The sequence below is a fragment of the Carassius auratus genome, chromosome 24 (genome assembly GCF_003368295.1).
Source record: "Carassius auratus strain Wakin chromosome 24, ASM336829v1, whole genome shotgun sequence".
Classification (NCBI taxonomy): Eukaryota; Metazoa; Chordata; class Actinopteri; order Cypriniformes; family Cyprinidae; genus Carassius; species Carassius auratus.
In genome coordinates this window covers 12148077-12165337 of record NC_039266.1, presented here as the reverse complement: position 1 = coordinate 12165337, position 17261 = coordinate 12148077, and the positions used below count along the sequence as shown (strand labels likewise).

Sequence of the window (17261 nt, the reverse complement as noted above, 5' to 3'; positions counted from 1 at the left end):
AAAAGCACTTAGCTTGTGAAAGTAATGTAAAAAGTGCTTATTAATTTTCATATTTATAAAAGAAAATAAGAAAGATAGATACAAGTAATGTCATTATATTGATGTTTTCTATAATGCAGTTAATCAAAAATCATCAGGTGGTCTGTAGTGGTGCATGTAGTGATTATTTTCTGAAATGAACACAATTGCTGACAATCAAAAAGTCATTTTATAACATGATCAGCAGTTCTGCAGTTATGAACCTGTAGCGCAGAGTTTGCTCTCTCTAAAACTTTCGTTTCTTTCCCTCTGTTCACTTTACCTCATTGTAATTTGTGGATTCATCAGTCCTTGTGTCATAATTGCAGTGTATCTGTCTCCAATTCATGGCCTTTAACCACAATAATAAGGTCCCCAGGTGAGTCCATGTCCACCAAAAGAGAGTTGAGACATTATTAAGAAGTCTTTGTCTGTTGCTTTTGAACCTTTGTGACCAGTGGATCCATGTGAACTGTCCGTGATGACCATCCTCTCACGCAGGAGATATACCCCAGTGACCTATTAGATGATTTACCGTCCGGTGAAGTACCTGTTCACAGTCCTCACCTCAATAACACCCTAATGAAGGAGACCTGATGATGGGTAATTGCTCCTGTTGTTGCCCTTGAAGCCTTTCTGCAGGTGTGACAAGTAGCCAAATGAGGTTTCACATCAGAGTTAGTTAGCGCTGCTGTGAGGCTTTAGCCCTTAGCGGTGGGAAAGACTGACAAGGGACATTGTTATCAGCAGTGGTCAGTAGGTGTGAAAGAGTTAACTTAACCACTTTAGGACAGCCCTATTCAAATATATGATCAGATATACACATCTACAAAACATGCACGCACATATTTCAGCTGCAGCAACACTACAAAACACTACAAAAATCTACATTCATCATCAGAATTAGTTGGCAATAATAGTTGATTAATTTATTAAAGTAATAAGGATTATCATAAAATTGGACATAGTGTGTGTAATACAATACAATACAATATAAAATATAATAGTCAGCAAGCAGACTCAGGACTCAACAGCAGCTTTATTAAAAAGAAAAGGAAAGAGGATGGAAGTTAGGGGAGTAGACTTGAGATGGTATAATATTAGAGTCTCTTTGTTGGTAATTATTGACAGATGTCTAGTTCAGGTTTTCCAGAGGAACGGAGGAGCGGTGGAGTATTGGAGATTTGTTAGGTATCACCTGCAGGTAAGGATCCAGGAATAACAGCCATGTTGACTGTAGACCAGACGATGAGGATGTGAAAGGAGTGCAGGGATATGGGGAGCTTAATGAGAGGTGACAGGTGCGAGCGATTAGAATTTTGGTGATTGGGATCTGGTGTGCGTTGGAGCTGATGACAGCGGTGACTGTGGTGACAGAGTTTCTCTGACGTTACCCCCTCCTCAAGGGGTGGCTCCTGACGCCCTACTGTGTCGACCGGGGCAGCCACGGCCTCTGGGTGTGGGGCACTCAGGGTGGTTTTGGTAGAAATCCTCCAGCAGTGAAGGGTCTTGAACAGGGGTAGGCAACGTCGGTCCTGGAGTGCCAATGTCCTGCAGAGTTTAGCTCCAACCCTGAAAAAACTTCATTTAATTGTAGCCTTGGTATTCCTGAAGACCTTGATTAGCTTGTTCAGGTGTGTTTGATTAGGGTTAGAGCGAAACTCTGCAGGACAGCGTCACTCCAGGACCTGGTCTTGAATGTCATCCCAAGCCACCCAGGACCTCTCCTCTGGCCCATATCCTTCCCAGTTGACGAAGTACTCCAGCCTGCAGCCCCATCGCCGTGAACTCAGAATTTCCTTGACTTGGTAGATGGAGGGGTTTTTGTAGGATTTCAGGAGGAGGAGGAGGAAAGTCTGGTGCAGAATGAGAAAAGGGTTTAAGGAGTGAAACGTGGAATGCGGGATGACTATGATACCTTGCAGGGAGCTCAAGTAGGAAAGTAACCTTGTTGCTCTGCCTCTGTATCATAAAGGGACTGATGTAGTGGGGACTCAGCTTTCTGCAGGGCAGACGGAGATGCAGATCCCTGGTGGACAACCAGACGTTGTTTCTGGGCTGATAGGCTGGTGAAATGGAACGGTGGGCATCTGTGAAGGTCTTATGTCTCCGCATATGTATTATGTCTTCAAGTATACAGGTGTAGCCATCTGAATTAGGAAGATCAGTAACAAAATCTACCCCCATATGGGACCATGGCCTTTGTAGAATGGGTAGGGGAACCAGCTTGCCGGTAGAGAGATGGTAAGGAATTTTGGACATGGCACAGACTGAGCAGCTATGAGTGTACCAGATGATGTCCCAGTCATACTGGGCCACCAGTACCCAGCTTGGAGGAGCGAGAGAGTTCGCTGGCTGCCTGGGTGTCCAGAGCCCAGTGAATCATGAACTGAGCCCAGAAGGGATAGACGTTGTGAGGTGGGATATGTTCAGTGATTTCATGCTGAATAGGGATGATTATCATGGCTGGAGGGAGAATGGGCTCGGTTTTTGCAGGTGAATCTAGGGAATGGACTGGTGACAGGGCATCTGCCTTCCCATTACGGCCTCCTGGGCAATAGGTGATGGAGAAGTAAAATAATTTTAAGAATAGAGCCCAGCATGCTTGATTTGTGTTTAGTCTATTTTTTTTGGTCTGTGATAACGGTGAATGAAAGCTGTGCCCCCTCCAGCCAGTGGGGCCACTCCTCTAAAGCCAACTTGATTGCCAGCAATTCCCAGTTACCGATGTCATAATTTTGGTCCGCCAGGGTGAGTTTCTGGGAATAGAAAGTGCAAGGGTCAAGGCGATGAGGCTCTCTGTGATATTGAGAAAACACAGCCTCTACTCGGGTGGTTGAAGTGTCTACTTCAACTACAAACAAACTACAGACCATCCCCTGGTCCATCTGGATTCCCTTCAGAGCTGATGTCATAGCTGAGGAACTGCACTGTGGAACTCACACTTTTCTAGCGTCAGGTAGAGGTGGTGCTTTCTATGTTGTGTAAGGACCCGCGTCACCTGATGGTGATGTTCTGCCATGTTTTGGGAGCATATCAGAATATCATCTATGTAGATGATGACTTAGCGATGGAGAAACTCCCGGAACACCTCGTTCATGAAACCCTTGAAGACTGACGGTGCGTTCGCTAGCCCACACGACATGACCTGGTACTTGTAGTGGCCAGATGAAATGATGACATCTGTCTTCCACTCATCACCTTCCCAGATCCAGACAAGGTTGTAAGTGCTCCACAGAGTTCCTCGAGAGCGGCAGGGACCAGGGGAAGTGGATACGGCAACTTGACAGTCTGGGAACTCATAGCACAGTAGTCGATGCAGGGCCCAACGCCTCTGTCCTTCTCTCCCACAAAAAATAAGCTGAAAGCAGCTGGTGACACGAATGGCTGAATGAAACCCTGCTGGAGAGGCTCCTGGATGTAATCCTCCATCGTCTTCCGCTCCGGGATGGACAATGGGTACACTCTACCTTTGGGGAGTATAGCTCCAAGCAGCCGGTCAATACTGCAATACTGCAATACTGCAATATAATATAATATAATATAATATAATATAATATAATATAATATAATATAATATAATATAATATAATAATTTCATTATTTTCAAAGTCCGTTGCAATCATTAAAAAAAAAATTCTGTTTAAAACAAACTTCAAACCTGTATTGTGCATAAAAACCAGGCTACCTTTAACCAAAACTACCTTTTGAGTTTAATAGGTATTTTCCTCATTAGAAGTTGTCTACTTTTTGACAGCTTTGTCCTATAGAGTGTTATCATGTCTTCATTTTATAGCATCGTGGCCCTGGTGATGATCAGCTATTGATTAGGATGAGTGTTGAAGCCAAATTGAACCTCCCTCTAATCATGAGCTGACCCAGTGGATTCCAATCCCCTCTCCCCTGAGAGCCCACCAAGGTCCCGCAGTCCTGCCATTCTTCCCAATCCACGTCACTAAAGCGTGAATCATGGAAGGGTCTGGTTTAGCAGTACATGTTTATTTACTGAGATCTGTGACATTTTATTCTTTATAACCCTTAATGGCTCTGTTTATATTACAGTAATTAATGTGCCTTATTAGAGTATCCCCACTCAGTAGTTTTTTTTTATGTTGTTTTTCTTTTTTACTTTTTTACCTAGTGCTTGCTCCTCCATTTCTCCATTGCTTTTCCATTCTGTAAATGTGGATACACAGTTAAGCATATTAGCCCACAATCTCCAAACAGAGTTCTCTTGTATCTCTTGTAAGAAACACTTAAAACCAGAGTAATTGGATATTTTCTCTATTTTGCTTTAGATTCGTCTTAATCTGTCAGATTATCCAGACCATGCAACTGAAAGGAGCTTGGATGTCCATGCATAACCAGAGAGGCTGATCAGACCGGGACGGGGCTCAGGTACACCCTCCATCCATTACCTCTCATAGATCTGTTAGTTTGTCTGATCACTTGATCAATACCACATAACCTCAGAAGGTTTATTTAGGTATGCCTCTCTGGTGTTAGTAATATAAACAGAGCAAAAAGAAACATGTTGATTTGTTTTATTAGGGCTCAGGAACAGATGCAGGGGCAGCTAATCATCGGCCCATTGGCCCGCCAAAGGGAGAGAAGCAGAATCCCCACATGGGCCTTTTACAAGCCTAAACCCAGACATCAGGTCAGATCAATAAGATCAGTGCTTACCATGCTTCTTCTTTCACTCGCTCATCTTACACACGCACACACTCACACACATGCACGCATCTTGAGTTCATTGAATTCTTCCACTGTTTGGAAAACAGATACTACAGCACTGTAAATATAGCCTTATACATGATGAGATACCAATAACACATCGAGTTGAGTTGTCACGCTCAAAAGATGAATGAGACCATTAGAAGCTGTTAATGGTGTGTGGGCAAGGAAAAAACAAATCTAACTGAGCTTCACGCTTTGTGGTGATCTCAATGAGTTAAGCAGAATTAGTTTCTTATACTACATGGAAGCATCCAGTTTTAATTTGAAAATGCACACTTTATGGAAATTTTGTTATGTACTCACCCTCAATTTGTTCCAAATTAGTTTGACTGTCTTTCTTCCACAGAGCATAAAAGAAGACATTTTGAAGAATGTTGGGAACCAAACTGTTTTGGTGACCCTTGATAAAAAAATAAACAACTTCAACTTCGACCATGTGGACTATAGAAGCCAGACCTTCGTAAAATTACATTTTTCACACTCTAACTGGGTTGTTTATTTTGTTCACTAACAATATCCAACAGAAAAATATACATAACTTAATTAATAACATAATTAAAGGCATTCTATGCTTTTTCATAGCTATAGCATTTTACAGCCTAAATACATACATTGTCATTAAACATTTTGCATAATATGAAACGCTTACATATAGATACTTAGATAAGATACTTAAAATTTTTGTCCTATTGGTACACAGTAAAAATGATTTTTCAAAATTGTAAACATCATTGGAGTACAGTATGTTTTACAAGAAAATACTATTTCAGTCTTTTTTATTTTTAAAATGAAGTTTAATACAATTTGTAATTATTTGTGAAATTTACAAAATTTACAAAACATTTGACGATTTCTTTTTAAAAGTTTTAAACATTTTTTTTTACCACTATAAAAGTAAAACGTTATTTATTTATTTGGAGCAAAATTGTTGGCAAAGGTGCAAATGAACTGTGGGACAAACAATTTGAATAAAATCTATAATTCAGTTGTTGATAATATTTATTTAAATAATTTCATATTTTATGTTAACTGAGATGTCACAAAAAGAACATAAAACAGTATAGAGGAAAAACTAATTATAATAAATCAAGGAAATAAAATAGATAAATAATAAAAGAAGAGACCAATAATATTCGATTATTTTACACTTTGTAGTCTCTTACTCCTTGTTTAGATTTTCATAGTTTTGTGGTTAAAAAAATTCACTTATGCGTACATCAAAGTTGTCATATGACAAGAACACATTTTGGTTTTATGTTTAGGACAACTTTAATGGAAGGTTTTGTTCCACTTGTTGACTAGTGTATATATAAAGATGGACAATGGTAACAACAACAAAATAATAATAATAATTATTTTATTTTTATTTTTAATGTGTCCTTCATAAAACAGAAAAAAAGTTGAAAACTTCATACAAAAGGCTGAAGAAGACTGACCAAACATTTCTTTAGGTTTGATGGATTTGTCCAGTGAGGACCCAGTATTATTTGTTGGTCTAACTTTGGTGTGGCCTGCTAATCATTTGTCTTTCCATTGATCCTCATACAATCATTGACAGGGAGCTTGGAGTGCTCAATCAGGAACTGCAGCTGAATGACAGTTTAACTTCTTCACATCCACTTTGTTAAGCAGCATTTCCAGCTCATACTACTCATGCTACTCACATCATTGGCAAAGTGTGCTCTCCAAAAAAAACACGAATCACAATAGCCAGCCGTGACAATAGCCACAAATGACAGCGGTTGTGTTTTGCGGGCGGCACATGGCTCTGGGTTTTTAGAGTGCCGTATAGAAGTCCAAGCCATTGTGCTGGGGTTTCCTCTGTTTCTCCTCACACTAGCTGTCAGTTTGCTAATTGTGTCCTTTTCAGGGCTTTGTAGATCAGCACACTTCTGGACCCCGGTTTGAAAAGAAGAAGGGGTGGGGTGGGCGAGGGGGACCCCGGTCGGGTAAACTCTGGCCCCCTGAACGAGGGTCGGGCACGTGAGCTCCACAATACAGCCTCCAGATTAGGGGCTGAACAAAAGCCTGGTGAAATGTAATTACACAGCAAACAGCTCCGAGGGTGAATGGGGGTCTGACACTGCTCCATTGGCAGCTGTGCTTCAAGCAGCCACTTACTGTAAGCAGGGAGGAGAGGAGGTGGAGTGGACACACGCCGATCAGAGCTGCCCGCTCCATATGCCTCCCTTCCCCCTGCACAAACACAAACACTGCAGTGCACGGGCTCCAAACGGCTCAGTTTTGCATTATTTTAGCATTTAATGCAATTAGTTTGAAGTGAAAAGTGGACTTCAGAATGTCTTAGTTGTTGGTTTGTCCCTCTTTGGCTTTAGTGACAACAGCTTTTGTGCTGCACGAACTTTGCAAATTTGAGTACAACGATGATTTGATGATATAAAGAGCATCTTGAGCTTTGGTGGAAGCATCTGACTGTCAAAAAAAGACACAAATTCAAATTACACAAATTCAATTTTTTTTTATAAATAAATAAACTAACTTTTAATTAATTAATACAAATGTTTAAACATGTTCAATGATCAAAATCCTAAGAAAATAAAATTTTCTTTGGAATTAACACACACACACACACACACACACACACATACAAAAGTATATGTATGTGTGTGTGTTTAGAATTTAGGGAATTTTATACTATAAATGTAATTGTAATAAATTTAATTATTTTGAATGATAATTTTTTTTTTTTTTATAAGATTTCAAAACTGTAAACCCTGTATTTTGTATGTACAGGTTTACAGTGTAAATTGTATTTACAGATTTAAATCAACTTTTCTTGTTTTCTTATGTTTTTTACCTTTATTTGCATTTATTTCCCTAGATCTCTATCTATATTTCCTTTAAATCCTAAAACATATAAATACACTTTTTAAAATATTCTGTATTAAGTATCTAATATATTTTCCTTTAAACTTTTATTTCTCATTGTCTCTATTTATTTTCCTCTAAAATCATACATTAAATTAGCATATTTAAAAAATATATATGTCTTTTATTTGTTGATTCATTCATTTAATAATTCATCCATCCATAATTTTATTTCTCTTAGATCCTAGAATCCCTTTTTTAAATTACATATTTTGTATTCATATTTATATTCAAATAAACAAAGAATTTTGAATCCTACTGTATTACTTTCTTATGCATATCACATAACTATATTTAAAAACACAAGACATATGCAAAAAGCATGATGTATTGCTGCAAAACAGAGCATGGCATGGACTTTGAAAATCATAGTATTGACTACAGAGTTGGTCTTTAACCAACTGTGCACAACAAAATGCCACTTTTATTTTTTCCTGCCGTGCAGGAAACTCATACAATGTTAGCCTGTGAAAAACACACACACACAAAAAACCATAATGTGATCAGTGACAGCTTTCTGTAACAGATTGTAAGCTCCAGTTTTAATAGGTGTGACTAATGATGGCCTAATATTTCCTACTCAGTGCTAATTTGTGGAGGGTCTTAAGCCAGCACTAGAATCTGCTTGGGCTGGTAAAATAAGGGATAAAGTTGCAGAGAGGTTAAAGACTAGAGATGAGGCAGCATGTTGGTTAGACTGCACTGAAGCACACTAGGGGAGCTATTGAAATGCAGCATGACTGGCCGAGGCTAATTAACAGTATAGGGTCCAATTTACAGTACAGGTGGAGCAATTAGAGAGATGGAGCCTGTAAGCAGAAACAGTGGTTTTAGGGCTCACAATAAGTCAGTATGGGGCAAATAAAACAGTGGACACATGACGGTGTCATTTATGTAGATTGGTAATGCTGGTTTCTCTGACAGACTGCAAACACTATAAACCAAATGAGCAGCTGTACAGCAGTGAGTCAAACGCAAAGCCTGTAAAGACGATGTTTTTAATTATACATCTGCCTAGATGTTGCAAATCACATTTTATTTGGCTATGGAGATTCTTTATTTATAAAACATGATTTTTCAAATGTATAAAATTGTTGTATAAATGTTATAATCATTTGATGCTTTGTTTCATGATATATATACACATATATAGGCTACAGTATTTATAACAAAAATACATAACATAAAACAAGCATTTTTTATGCATTCGGGCAGTCCTTATCAAGTCCTGATATGTGAGTTTGAATGAGAATGCACACGATGGCATAGAAGTGGCAAATAAAGGTGCTTATTTATACTACATTTATACTACAGATATTGATATTTATGCGTGGCATTGATACATTGTCTCATCAGACAGTATATATATGTATACAGTCAGGTCCATATGTATTTGGATACAGGCACAATTCTTTTTATTTTAGCTGCTGACCAAAGCATATTCAAGTTCAGTTTTATAATGGATATGGGCTTAAAGTGCACACTTTAAGCTTTCATTTGAGGGTGCTTATATCAAAGTTGGAGGAGAGGTTAAGGAATTACAGCTCTTTAATAAGTACCTCCCCCTGTTTTCCAGTAATTGGACACTTGACTCAAATGCTGTTTCATGGACCGATGTGGGCTATTCCTTCATTATTTCTACATCAATTAAGCAATGAAATATCTGGAGTTGATTCTAAGTGTGCCATTTGCATTAGGAAGCTGTTGCTGTGGACCCACATCATGTGTTCAGAGGAGCTCTCCATGCAAGTGAAACAAAACACATCCATCAGAGAGATAGCAGGAAGATTTGAAGTGGCCAAATCAACAGTTTGGTATATTCTGAGAAATAAAAAACGTAAGAGTGTCCCTGTCAAAGTCTCCAGTTAAGAGAAAAACAAACAAGGCCAGATTATAGTGGCAAAAGCTAAATGAATAAATAGAATATATATATATATATATATATATATATATATATATATATATATATATATATATATATATATATATATATATATATATTTGGCTCTGTATGCCATCAGAATAGAATTAAAATGAAACAATCAAGATGAAATTGTAATGCAGCTTAAACTCAAACAAAACTTAAACAAAAACTCCACCAGCTTTTTTTCTTTCTTTAAAAAAAGAAAAACAAAGAAAAAACTAGAATAGATTGTTTAACCCTAACTTTGGGTTAAAGATTAAAACCAATCGTTATTAATGATTTATTAGGAATAATATGTATATATGTTACATTTTGTGTTATTTCCTTATAGAGTGACAAGGGAAGTCCCTCATTCATTTTCATTAAGCTCAGCTTTGGGTTTGACGATCAGATCAGCCCACACCCATCTCTCACATTGTCCAAAGTTCCTCAGGAGATGGACTTAAAGCCCAGCCTTCCCACCTGAAGCTGATCACCACGGCCTGAAGGCTTCATTGAAATAACTAGGGCTTTTAGACTTGCTACTTTAAGCTCCTCTAGAGTAATTATGCATTCATGTGCACGTAATTGGCATCCACGAATATGAAATGTTTGGTGGGCCCTTAAACACTGTTAGGATCTTTGAATGTCGCCCTTGTCAGACAAAGCCTGGAGGTGTTACCCCATTTCCATCTATTTAGAGTGCTGGGAAGAGGTTGAAACAGCCCTGTGTTTACAGTAAACTTTAGGGAAAAATGCTGAGTGCTACTGAACTGCTCTTCACCCACTTATTAGTATCTCCCACCCCCACCCCCCCACCAGCCATCAATAGCTGGAGTCTTAATTAAACAAGCAGATGCAGGAGTGTCAATCATACGCTGGACAAGATTGTAACAGTCTGATATGTAATGTTCTGCTGGGCATTTCATTCCCCTGACATTACTGTAAGTTCTGGAGGAGAAATCACGTGAAAAAAATGCAGACTCAAAGAAATCCAACCAAATAATACCACTTTATTTGCATTTGTATTATTTCCATATCTCTCTCTCTCTCTCTCTCTCTCTCTCTATATATATATATATATATATATATATATATATATATTCTTTCTTTATGAAATGAACCTTTTCTGTTTGTTTGTTCATTCACCCTTTCAATCATCCATCCATTCACCCTTCCATTCATCCATCCATCCACTTATTCATTCATTCATTTACCCAGTCAGCCACCCACCCATCCATCCATCATCCATTCACCCTTTCATTCATCCATCCATCCTTCCATCCACTTATTCATTCATTCATTCATAAATTTACCCACCCACTCATCCATCCATCCATTCACCCTTTCATTCATCCATCCATCCACTTATTCATTCATTTACCCATCCATCCATCCATTCACCCTTTCATTCATCCATCCATCCACTTTTTCATTCATTTACCCACCCACCCATCTATCTATCTATCTATCTATCTATCTATCTATCTATCTATCTATCTATCTATCTATCTATCTATCTACCTATCTATCTATCTATCTATCTATCTATCTATCTATCTATCTATCTATAATTTATTTATTTATATTTGGAAACATTCAATATTGGAGTCAAAACTCATTATAGCCTGCTTGTGAAGGAACTTTATTAAATTTAAATTGAAACTTTTAGACACTTAAAAATAATACACATGAAGAAAAGAAATGTATATATAACTAAAATAAAAATTATTAATATATCCATAAATAAATAAAAATTGTAAAATGTGTGGACAAAAAAGGAAAATGAAGTAGTTTGTCTAGTTTATAACTTTTTTAATACTTTTTTTTTTTAGCTATATACTGTATTTCATATACTAAAATAGCTGGAAAAGGGACAAAATAACAAACAAATATTAACTCTCTGCTCTTTATCATTTATATGGGAAAGTTAAAGAAGCCAGAATTATGCATGAATTTCAGGCCTTAAATCAAAAGCCTCTTGTCAAAAAGAGAGAGGCCAATTCCCACTCTCCGCAGGATTTTGCTTTGCCTGCATGGTGTCTTTGTGGAAAGCAGTTGTATGTTATCTGAGTAACAGAAACAGCCCTGGTAATCCTTTACATGGCAGGACGCATAACTGTTAAAACTCCCCTGATAGGGGGTGTGGGGGTCTGCAGCGCTCCATTGTCATTGAGCAGCAGCTCACACTGTTACCATCGGATTCTTTGTAATGTGCCCTGGGTTTTTTTTTTGCATGACCATGAGGCCAATCTGCTTGGATTGCTCCGCTTGGTAAGGGGCCTATAGGTTTTCAATGAGGTCTGTATTCCACTCACTTTCAACTGTTATGCTCCCTGCTTCTCTTTGCACTCTGTGTTAGTGTGTCAAGGGGAGCTGAAGGTGTGATGTTATTTTATTTAGAGTTCGACTAATTAGACCACATCTCTAAGAGTTTCATCCAGCTAATGATATTAGCAGCCAAGACTAATTTAAGTGGGAGCCTTCATTAAACGACACTATAAAGAACATCCAATCAGAGAGCAGAAAAGCTTCAGAATGCACTAAAGCCATTTACTGATGAGAGAGGGAGAATGGGTGAACTTTTTATGGCTTTTTACCCTCTAATCCATAAGAACGGGGGGGAAAAGATGGCAGCTCTTTAAGAGACGGATAATAATTACATTTTACAAGTGTTCTTACAGCCACAAACATAGACTTATCCTCTGTGGCCATAGCAAGAAAGAGAGTGTATGTTCGGGAAAGGCTCTGTCAGAAACACGTATGATTTCCTTTAATAGTTACAGAAGCCCAGACACGGATTCATTAGTGATTCCTGTAAGGTCCATCATGTCAGGAGGGTTAACAGGAAGAGCGTCGGCCCTTAGGTACAGCAGCAGCTGCTCAAGGACACACTGCTTTTCTCACACTGACACACATCTGTCTCTATCTGTTCTCACTTTGCACCTCTGTAAGCCTGTTTCTCATCTCATATCATTATCAACACCTTTATGCCTGTATTTATGCCTCTCTCTTCCTCTTATTTTGGATGTAATTCTACATTTGCATTCTACATTTAGAATTCTGACACTTTTATTCAGCGTGACTTACAAATGATGACAATAGAAACGATCAAAAGCAACAAAAGAGCGATAATATGCCTAACGCAGTACACTTAGCAAGTTTTATATACATGTTTATGACAAAAAGAAAAGAAGATAGAATAGAAAAAGTATAGGGAAAGCTATGAAAGCTGATTCTTTCAAGCACACACTCACAGTATTTATCTTAGCGTCTGAAACCAGCATATACAGTATGTGAATGTATGATTCTTTGGTAACACTTTAGACGAGGGAACACTATTCGTATGTAGCTGGTTGCTTCACATTCATACTGGGCGTTTATTAGTACTTATAAAGCACATATTAATGCCTTATTCTGCATAACTCTGCCTGACTACTACACTTTACTCACTATAAATAAAAAAGTTAGTTAACTCTAAGTTAATAGTGAATTTGTGTTTAGTGTTATTGATTCTTCCATTAGGATCATTTTTTTACTGTCTGCTTTTTCCTAATACAAATACATTCAATTCATATAATCTCAAATGCTTATAAAAAGATTCGGTGTGAATTTAGTTGTCATTACCATCACAGATACTGTATAGAATTGAACATTCCCAGTTGTTGTTTTACCATTAAAAACACAGGAACCTCCTTTTTGTAATCAGGAATCATTTGGCAAGTCATAAAAAAAAAGCAGATGCAGTGAAATCAATCATCAATCAGCTTTAAGAAAAAAATTCCTTTCATTACACCACTGTAAAAAGATCATACAGCAGATGAAAAACTCTAGAAAAGAAAAGATTAAATGGCAAAGAATTGAATACGTCCTCAACCAAACTGTATGACAAAAGACTTTTCTCTACTTCCCCTAAACAGTCATCTCTCAATTATGCAAAAATACAGTACACGTAAAAAGTATTTGGCTACAAATCAATTCAGTAAATACAAGTTGAAAGGTGTACAATATTTACAGGACACATCTAAAGTTTTGTTTCTCATCTACTATATTGTAATATTATTGTATGCGTAGGTCTAATAGTATAAAAACCCTGTAGATGAACCTGTAGGTCGACTTCTAAGGTACTCTTGTTTCAAACAAGTTATTATTTGAGACTTTAAGATCACAAACAGCTAATTTAACTTTATCTGCATATATTATTGAGTTAGGTTATTCCAAACTAAATGATTATCTGCATCGGTAGGCTAAGTAGGCTACAAATGTGATTAACGTTATAATTTAAATTAATATGCATTTAAAGTTTCATTTGTCAAGTGATGAGAAATGTTCATAATGTAAAAATCATATCAATATGTAATGCACAGACTGCACTGATTCACATATTCTTTCTCCTGTGCTTCTCTCTTCCCCCGCAGACGTCCATGCTTCTGGTGAAAGGCAAAACAGCAGAAAGCTCAGGAAAGTCGAAAATCACAGATTATATTTTAGAATTGTGAATTCACTGCAAACAAATGGACAGCTGCAATTTGATCCTGTTGTATTTATATTTGGTTAGTTAAGACCTGAAAAAAATGCTCCCATAACCCTTACAAACCAGCCAACATATCAACCTAAACCCAGCAAGATTAGAGAACCACTTTATGTTGGATTATGAATTCTAGCAAGAATGGTCAACAAAAATAGTGTTCCTGTTTAAAATTTGTAGTGGGCCATATTCTGTCTTACTTGACGTATCCTATGTTTTTATTTGACTTTTAAAGGCTCAAATATCGGCGTTCTCGGTCATTTTTATCTTGGTGTATGTAATACTCTATATAATAAATCAAGCACATTTGAATACGAAATCCGCCAGTTAATGATTTTTAGTCAATTTGTCTCGAGACGATTTTTGAATTGCGTTCTGTGAGTTTTGTCCCTACGTGGCATCCGTATCAACTTGGTTAATCCGTGAGTTGTTTTTTAACTAAATAATTTTGTCCTTAATTGAACCTAAACATAGATGTGTGGTGATGTAACTGGTAGATTATAGTGTTATTATCATGTTCCATGTCATAGAATTCTCTATTATTTCGCGGATAACTGACAAAATATGGCAAAACTGTTCGTTGGCTAACCTGATATCGTTTATGATCTGTATTCTATGAGAAAACTTAAATTACCTATTGTAATTATATTTTGCAGGATCTTGTAGACAATGATCTTTCCACTGCTGTGATGGTGATTGACACCGTCTTATTTTTAGGTTGCTTCAGTAACAAGATATGTCCTACCTCTAAGGTAGAAGTATATTTATGATATTGATTAAATATTAAATACCTCCAAATTCTTCTTCCTCAAAAAAAAAAGAAGAAGAAAAGAATATCTCCACTCTTTTTCGCTCTAGGGTTTGTCTTTTTTGGACTTTAAATATCATCCATTACTGTTTTACCTTCAAGACATCACTCATTTGGTCAGTTTGAAGACAGAAGGAGAAAGTCTGAAGGACAACAGCGCCATCCACAGGCTATTCATTTAGTCAAAACAAAACAAAGTGTGTCATCCTTTTTTTCTTCAAATTCCTCAGCGGAGTCAATTCATTCTCTAAACGTATTTTTTTAATACCTAAAACACATAGTATTAAAAAAACCTGAATCCTGTCTTTCCTTGTTATTTCTGACTTCCATATAAAGTGTAAATGCAATTACATTTATTATTAAAACAGTATATACTTGTCACAGCAGAATACTTTAATTGCTGTGCCTGGTTTTAAGGATAATTTTCCTCTTTTTGTTTTTGTTTTATAAGTTTTAGAGAAGATGCGTTCCCTAGATCAAAAGCTGAAATATCAGATTGATAAATTAGTGCGGACCGCAGTAACCGGCAGCCTTTGTAAGTCTTCATTCTTACACTTTTTGTCATTGAACAATCATCCACCTTGATTGATGGTGTTTTTTCCAGCTGAGAATGACCCGCTATGCTTTCGCCCTAACCCTCAGAATCTGGTCAGCAAGGTAATGTTCCTTTTAATTAAATTGTGTGCATATTTTTTTTATAAAAGTATTTTTTATTACATAAGCAGAGCTAGGTAGAGATTACTTACAAATTGTAACCTGGTTTACCTGATTCCAAATGTCATGATAACAATTGCAGCTAGTATCATAATCAATATAATCAGAGTACATTTAGATTACTTTTGATTTAAATAGGATCAACAAGTACTTAATTTTTTATCCAGATTCCATGTAATCAGTCATTACCCAGCTCTGTCTATAAGTATATATGTGCATTTATTTCACACATAGCTGAGTGAATCTGAGAACTCAGATGAGGACGACGGAGGAAACTCAAAGGGGCGAGAAGATCCCTCAGCCAGCAGGAAATACGCACCTCCTTGTATTTGCGCTAGTGCTTTATGGTAAGTCTTCTGATTTTGTAGCAGTTCACGGTGGTTACCTAACTTGAGGATTTAAATGTAGAGACATACAATAGCGTTGATAGTCAGTTCTCATCCCAAACCCTGCCCTTGTCCATACACAGACGGAGACATGACAGAAGCAGACCGGCAGAAGGGGCAGATCAATAAACAGAAGAGAGCTTTGTGATCCAGGAGCTCCGACAGCAGTGCAGCGATGTTCCCGAGCAGATCAGAGAAAACAGAGACTTCCAGACCGAACGGCTTCACAGGTAAATCATATGAAAGTTTAATTCTAGACATTAAATACAGTAGATATGGTAAACAAACAGTTGATGATCCTTCCCCTTTTAATTTTGGAAAAATATTAATAAAAGGAAAAACTAAAAGGAGTCCATGATGGTGCATCTCGTGAGCATAGACTCAGGAAGAGAGGAATGGTGGGAGTAACATCACATGATTCAGTGACATCAGCGCTCTGGCGAAGCACAGGTGAGCTGGCCCATGACATCATGGGTAGTATAACGTATCTTGTAAAAGTTCTAGTGATCATTGTAGTATTTTTTATAATGGGTAAAATGCATTATTTATTTTTTTTAAAAAGTGAATTTTCTCTTTTTGATACATTATCGATCACCCAAAACCTAAGAAAAAGAAGACAATTATCAAGAAAGGGGGAAAAAAGTATTTGTTTTGTATGTTATATGAATGATTTAAAAAAAAAATACTGTATATTAATACGTTTTAACTTTTCAGTTTTAAGGAAGCACAAGTAAACCACTGATGCCGAGGAGAAATTTTAAGATGAATTTCAACAAAATTATTGTTTTCATGTTTAAAGGGTGCTGTATGTATGTTTTTGACTCTACTAATGCATAAAAATGCCATGGTATGTTTGAAGATTTTTAAAAGGCATGTTAAGTTAACAAACTTCTTTATTTGACAAACAATGCTACAGTCAGTTATTATCTCTTGAAAATGTGTTTTCCGGGCCAGAATGTCGGTGTTTGTGAAAGCCATCCACTCCCAGCTTAACCCAATTGAATGCCATCACCCGGGTTGCCAGTTAGAAGAGAAAACAGCGTATTTCATTTAATTCATTATCAAGTGAGCTTGTTCCTGTTCTTAATATGGTTGCACTAATTTCATATTTAATTCTTGATAACTATGTTGAAATAGACGAAGGCGAACTAAAATTATCACGATCAGGAGTTAAAATATGTATTATATTATTTGTTCCTGTGCAGAGCCTGCATGCATTACAAAGGCCGTCACTTGTGTCTGGTGTTCTTTTAATGGTTTTAGTTCCATTTCTAA

General features: G+C 37.1%; 1 pseudogene; it reads left to right on the top strand.

The window, feature by feature from the left end:
* Positions 1–14552: 14552 nt before the first annotated feature.
* Positions 14553–16728, top strand: LOC113041855 (neuroguidin-like; annotated as a pseudogene).
* The last annotated feature ends 533 nt before the right edge of the window (positions 16729–17261 follow it).